Here is a 7,992-nt window from a genome sequence, read left to right as displayed (position 1 = left end):
CATATCAATCCTTGTTTCTTTGACCTGTTTAATGCCTTCGTGTGTAACCTGTAGTTTTTTTCTAGATTTCTTTGTCTGTCTTGCATCTAGACACCTTTCGGTACTCATCAAAGCTGATAGCACAGTGAAGAAGGTTGATGGCTTTAGCATTCAGCTCCATCTTCTTCTTGTCGTCCTCATTCCATTCGGCTTCTTCTTTTGGAGTCACCACTCCATCAGTACTTGTTTTTGTTGGGATCTTGGAACCGCTTACAACAATCTTCCATATGTTATAGTCAATGGATTGGATGAAGATCCTCATCCTCTCTTTCCAGTAGGCATAATTCTTCCCGTTGAAGAAGGGTGGCATGTTGTTTGACTGGCCTTCAGTTAGAATATAGGCAACTGTGGTTGCGCCCAAGTTGTTCACCATTGGACCATTACTCCAAGCGGTGAAGCTTGATTCTTGAGACCTTGGCTCTGATACCAATTGAAGGTTGTAGAAGGCTTAGAGAAGGGGGAGTTCAATCTATGGCCTTCTTTTATGTTACTGAAATAATCCTTTAAAACAAACTTTCAATTTTGATTCTATTTGAACTCAACAGCGAAAAATTTATGAGATAATTTTTTTGTCTCATGAATATAAAAAAAACAGAACAGAGCAGGGAAGAGAGAAGCTGACACCATCATGTATCCTAGTTCAGTTGTCTTGTGCAATACAACCTACATCCAGTCTCCACCACAACAGTGGTAGAATTTCCACTATAGTTAAAGTATTACATACACTAATTCCATAGGATTGACACAATCCTTTCACTCTCAAGTTCTAACCTAACTTGACTTGGTTATGCTAATACTCAACTATTCACTCTTAGTGCTCACCCAACTAAGAAAGGGGTACCACACATGTACAAGATATAAGACACAGACTCAACCTAAAGAAATCTGAAATAACTTTAGGCTTTTTACTCATGTGTATCTCTCTGTCTTTTTCTCTCTTAGGCTCTTTCAATGACTCTCTCATTCAGCCTTTTAGCTCAAGAAATTACAGAAAGATAAACATTGAAAAGTAAATTACAATCTGTAAAACATGAAGGACATTGATGCTTCAACAGCCTCTTTGCTATGTGATAAACCAGATTTGCTAGCCTCTGATTCAGTTCTTCATTCTGGCGGAATACTCCTTTGACTAGGAAGCACTGTCCAAGTAGATTAACTTCTTCAGAATGCTCTTCTCAGAACATGCACCTCAAGAACACAGGTTATCTCTCCTTGGCTTCTGAATGGTGAACCAACTTCTTTTGTATCTCCTTGCATGTTGCTGAGTTGCTCTCTCCTAGGTCAACTCTCGAGCTTTGTGCTTCACTAACCCACCATGTCACTTTTTCCCATTAATCCTCAAAATAGGAACTTTGGTTCTGACCTTCTTTGTTGACCGAAAGCCACAAGACATCATAACCACATTTTCAATGGTAAACCCAGATCTTGGCCATTGAAAAATAACTTAGTCTTCAAGACACACTTGTGACCGTAAATACACAGCAGTATAGAACAGAAATCATCTTTTCCATGTATCCCATTTTGGACTGGCAGAGAGTTGGAAAGAGGAGAAGAAAGTAATATGCATGCAATAGAAAATGTGTTACCTTTGACCTTTGCCTTAACTTGATTTGGTTTGATTTTGCTAATTTGACCTCAACCTTTCTTGCCTAACCTTCTCTTTCTTTCTTCTTCTTTGAATAGCTTAGAAGCTAAGCACTCTCTCACTCCGCTGATTTCTGAACAAGAGGGAAAAATTGAACGCTGCTTTTGGTGAAAGCATATGAGAGGGAATCGCTTGCTATCGGACTTGGATCGGGTATTGATTTGCTTGGCCCGTCTGATTCCTTGCTTTGTTTTACTTTGGGCTTCTATTTATTTATAGCCCACCAGCCTTGTTTTAATTTCATCTAATTAGGCTACTGTTGTGTATTGGTTTTGGCCTGCATCACTTAACCAAAATAATTAACAACTAATTGGGTAATTAGCCCAATAATCTAATGTTTGTCATCATCAATTATATTAGTTAATTTCTTAACTCAACATTTACCTATATTATTCCATAAACTATATATAAAGATTTTATTGAATATAATTATATTAGAGTTTAAATTTTGATTTATGTATATAATAACTCATTGATTAATGATAGATTCTTAAATGAAACTTAGATCTATGATAAATTAATTTTTTATCTGCGATGTTAAATATATCGTGAAAAAAAAATTCTGCTTAGGATTAAAAGGAAAAAAACAATCTAACTAGGAACCAACAAAAAACAACTCATCTTAGCCAATAAACAAATAAATCTAATACATGAGGTGTAACCACCTAACACTTTATGTACTTTTTAATACTTATGTATTCCTATTACAAAATTAATTACTACATCTATTGTAAATGAAGAATGATCTAGGTAATATTCTGATATTTTTTTCACACTACATCTTTATCCACTCACTACCACCCACCACAACTTTCTATTGTGTTGGCTTCTTTGTGTCATCTCTCATCACTATTTGTTGGTCACTCTAAATGCTAAATTTTATAATTTAAATTGATTTTATTTTGTTTTAATTTAAAATACTCATTTTATTTGAATTTTAAATATTTTTATTGTTTTTAATTTTTAATGTTTCTATTCAATATTAGATTGATTGTTGACTTTTACGTGTGCGTTTGATTTGTATTTTTATTTTTTATTTTTATTTTTAATATTTTGTAAAAAAAACAAGAGAATATAAGATGAAAATAAAAAATATATATTTTATTATTTTTAGTTTTTTTACTATTTTTTTATCCTAAAATTTAAAAGAGACTAACAATAAAAAGGGCAATTCACCAAAATAAAACACTTGAGTTTCAATATTACCAAAATACAACTTTTGATGTTTTGAGACGAAAATGCAATTTTTTTTCTAAATCTATGCTATCTGTAAGAGGGGTACCACGGATTATGAATGCACGTAAACCATGGGTGGGGTTCCACAGTTTATGTTGAAACGCCAATGCATGGAAACCGTGGTAGGGGTTCCACGGTTTCTATTGGGGTGTGCAATGAGTATAAACCGTGGAAGGGATCCAGCGATTTATGCTCTACTATAAATACGTAGAAGGAGTGCAGCAGATTATTCATTTCGAAACACTTCCAAAATCTAGTGAGCGAAAGTGGCATTTCTAGAGAGAGGATGAGGAGGAAAAGTGAAGTGATTAGAATTTTTTTTGGGCCGGAATCATGGCAGACGAACGCAGTCTTTACTGTCTGAACGGTGTTATGCACGTAGCCGGCAGCATCAATGAAGAGGTAAGCTTGCTATCTTTTATTCATTGTATTTCATTTAACAGAGAAATGTATGTTACAGATTAGTGTTATTTAGGATTAGGATTAGGGTTATTTAGGATTAGAATTTGTTAATTAGGATTAGGATTTTGAAATTAGGAGATAGGTCCAAATATTTAAGTAGAGTGATGTTCCTCTCGTATTTAAGACATAGGGTTCAAACTCAAATTTGATGTTTTCTAAGCGTTCATATTGGAAAACAAAGTTTTGAAATTTGAACTTTTAAACATGTAGGTTTAAAAGATAGATTTTGTAACTTGAACTTCATAGTAATATTTGCACTCTTAAATTTAAAAAATTATAAGTGTTGTTTTTTAGCTTTGTTGAACGTAAGATTTAGATTATATCATGTTATGTTTAGTATTTGCTTATGTTGAATTAAAGATTTGTGTCTTATATTATAGCCTTATTAATTTGAACCTAGAATGGTTATTAGTGATGCAATCTCACTTGGTTTTTGGTTATTCATCTCACCTGTTACAGCCTAGTAGGTGCATCACTAGTGTCCGGAGGCAACAGAACATGCCTCTGAGTATCCTCTTCGGAGTATCCTCCTCACTATCTCCCTATATGTAATCTTGCTCATCATTTGGATCATCCTGTTTATCGCATTCTCAATATGATCCGGCTCACCCTTACCAAACAGTCCAGGAATCAAACCAGGTGACCTAGCTATCACTGGTGGAGCAGATGGAGTTTAGCTAATAGACCACCAGCTGCAACGACAGGCATCAAAGTTGACACACCTCCCACCGTCATCAACTGAGAATTCGGCGCCGATGCACTAGAACTATCAAAACCATCTTTCAACATGGCATAAAGCTCGTGTATTCTCACTTCCGGAAAACTGCACCGACAATGAAACAAAACCTGCATGTCTTCGTCCGACCCTATCACAAATGTTTCATACAGCACCCCAGTTGAAACAACCACAATCAGAATCTTGTAAAACAGCTTCTTCACCCACTTGGACCCACACATCCCTGCCTTTTGCAAAATGCTCGTCTTTAGTTCTGACAAAGTATTCGTGGAACGCACAAAAATACTGACTGGTTCTTTGTCAGTGAACTTAACTCCATGCCTTTTGCTTTTTTTTTTATTTTCCCATAGCAGTGGAATAGGACCAAAAAACTCTCCTCACTCATTTTGTAGAAGTGAAAATGACTCTCTACATCACAATACTTCTCCTAGGTGGGTATTTATAAGCGAAATAGGTCCAAGTATAAACCGCTGAATCCCTACAGCGGTTTATGCCTATTTGCACACTTCAACAAAAACCGTAGAACCCCTACCACGGTTTCTATGCATTTGCTCCTTCAACGTAAACTGTGGAATCCCACCCACGATTTAAATGCATTCATAATCCGTGATACCCCTCTCACGGATTGCATAGACATATGAAAAATTGCATTTTCGTATCAAAGCTTCAAAAGTTATATTTTGGTAATATTGAATCTCAAATATTTTAATTTGGTAAATTGCCCAAATAAAAATACAAATAAAAGGCACAAATTTATTAGTTGTGTTGACTCCTTAGATTTTAAAAAAAATGATAACAATTCAACAACTTCTAACAAAATCATTATGATATCAATGGAACTTGGTAAGATCAAAAAAAAAAGGAAAAAGAAAAAGAAAGCTAAATGATATTATAAAAAAATGGAAAATACTAATGGTGGCCACATAGAGGTAACAGGTAAAGTAATACCTTCGTCTAGCGCATTTAACACCGGTTGCCGGTTGGATTGTAATGAAGAATGGAACTGTTCTTCATGACTAGCATCGAAACCAGCAAGGATCCAAAGTCCGTTTACGATTTTTTTGTGAAGGTTTGTTTATTTTTGTAGGTGTTTCATTCACTTGACTATGCTTCATGTTATTTTTATCTGCCTTGACTCTATTTTGGTAAACCCAAACAAATATTCAGGATGCTAAGGGCGATGACATAGATCTTTCCAGTTACAAAGGAAAAGTCTTACTCATTGTCAATGTTGCTTCTAAGTGGTATCTCTCTCTGCTTCTTTTTTCATTTCCATTTATCTATGTAAAGTGAGAATACTTCTCATTCTATAATGTTTTTGGATTGGGGCAGTGACATGACCAACCCAAATTATGCGGAGTTGAATCAACTGTATCACAAGTATAAACACAAAGGTTTATAAATTGTGATTAATTTCATTCCCATCATTTCAAACTGTACAAATCATATCACAACTAAGTTGTCTAGCTTCCAAAATTAAGGTTGGAAATTTTGGCATTTTCATGTAATCAATTTGGCAATGAAAAACTTGGAAGCAATGATCAATTATTGCTAGTTCACTCCTAGCCTCCTAGTCATTAATTAAGTAATTAATTAATTTTCCAGGGATAGGTATGTATAGTATCGACATTCCTGTGCTAGTTCGCTTCTAGCCTCCTAGTCATTGCTGTCTTGTTGATTGTAACTCACATGAGAATAATTTTATTGAACTTTAACTACTAATTTTATTTAATTAAGTGTATTGGCTACAAATAAAAAAATTTTCACTGTTCAATTTTTTACTTTTCATGATAGTTGGGATATTTGTTTTATAAAATTCTTGTTTTCATGACTAGATAGGCCTAATTATACCAAACATGACTGACACAAAATTCTTAATTCAAAATATTTATTATGCACTAACACTCATTAAAAAAATATAAAATTAATAATTATTAATTACAATTGTTTTTGCAGCAGGTCTTTGGTAGATTTGGAGGGATAGAAACAATAATATTTTTAATCAGAATGACATTTGAAGCAAGGAGAAAGTTCTCAAGCTTATCAAGTACTCTGCAGCCGAGTATGCTGCAATCAAGCGTTTTAATCAGGTGACACATCATCCCTCTTTATGTGATTCGTGTGTCCTCGCCCAATCAATGTTGTTAAATTAAATTGTGATGCTAGTCTTTTGGAACAAGATCATCTGGTTGATTTTGGGTATGTTATTTGGGACAATACGGGTAAATGGTTATTGAGTTGTTCAGCAAGCATTCCAATAGAAACTATTATTTGGTGTGAGATATTCACAATTTGGAGGGGTCTTTGTTTGGATTGGAAAAGTGGTCACAAGGAGGTAATTTATGAAACAGATTCTCTAGAAGCTTATCTCTTGATTAAAAAGGATTCATCCCAGATGCGGAGAGAATACACAGACATTCTTTTGAAAATTTCTGAGATGCTGCTGCGAAATTGGGTGGTTCAAGTTCAATTCATTCAATGAACAGCGAACTCGACCTTTTAACTAAGACAGCGGCTAGTCATTCTCGTCTTTACATTGAATTTTTAATTCCTTGTAGTGTTATTGATCAGATCATTAAGAAGGAGATGATACCTCCATCTTAGTTGCTCTTTGTTCTTTCTTTTATCAGACACAAAAAAATAGCTAGCTAAAAATTATTTATCTATATTTTTTCATAAACTATATATAAAGATTTTATTGAATATAATTATATTAGACTTTAAATTTTAACTTGTGTATATAATAACTCATTGGTTAATGACTCATTGATTAATGATAAATTAATTTTTGACTTGCAATATTAAATATATCGTCAAAAAAAATCTGGTTAAGATTAAAAGGAAAAAAATAATCTAACTAAAAATTAACAAAAAACAACTCATCTTACCCAATAAACAAATAAATCTAATACATGAGGTGTAACCATCTAATAAATATTTTTAGGTTTTTATTTTTTGAAAAAGAACACTTTATGTACTTTTTAATACTTATGTACTCTTATTACAAAATTAATTATTACATCTATTGCAAATGAAAAATGATCTAAGTAATATTCTGGTATTTTTTTCACACCACAGTTTTATCCACTCCTACCACCCACTACTAGGGGTGTGCAAAAAAACTGGTTTCACTGAACTGAATTGAAACTGAACTGAAACTGTTTTAAATAAACCAGTTTTTTTAAATAAAAAATTGAACTAAAACCATAGTTTTTATGAAAACCAGTTTATTAAAACCAGTTTTTATGGTTCAGTTTAGTTTTAAACAAAATTAAAACTGGTTTTATTTAAACTCTAAAATTAGTTTTTACATACTCTTTCTCTCTCTCTCTCTCTCCTTTCACTCTCTCTCTCCCCTTCCTCTCTCTCTCTCTCCCCCTCCTCTCTCCCTTCTCTCTCTTTCCTCTTTCTTCACTCTCTCTCTCTCTCCCTTCTCTCTCTCTCTCTCCTTTTTCTCTCTCTCCTTTCTCTCTCTGCTTTTCCTCCATCTCTCTCTCCCTCTCCTTTCTCGTCTCTTTTCCTCTCTTTCTCTCCTCCTCTTTCTCCTTCTCCCCTTTCTCTCTCTCTCTCTCCATCCTTTTTCTCTCCCTTCCCCTTTCTTTCTCTCTCTATCCTCTCTCTCCCACTCCCATCTCTCTTCGTCTCTCTCTCTCTCCTTTCACTCTTCTCCCTCTCTCTCCTTTCCCTCCTCTCTTCCTCTCTCTATCCCTCCTTTTCCTCGCTCTCCCCTTTTTTCTCTTTATCTCCTCTCATTCCTTTCTCTCTCCCCCTCTTTCTTCCTCTCTCTCTCTCTTCTTCTCCTCTTTCTTTCCCTCCCCTCTCTCTCTCCTTTTCCTCTTGCTCTCTCTCCCTCTCTTTCCTTTTCCTCCCTTCC

This window comes from Arachis duranensis, chromosome 3 (genome assembly GCF_000817695.3).
Source record: "Arachis duranensis cultivar V14167 chromosome 3, aradu.V14167.gnm2.J7QH, whole genome shotgun sequence".
Taxonomy (NCBI): Eukaryota; Viridiplantae; Streptophyta; class Magnoliopsida; order Fabales; family Fabaceae; genus Arachis; species Arachis duranensis.
Note: the sequence above shows the minus strand (reverse complement) of the source record.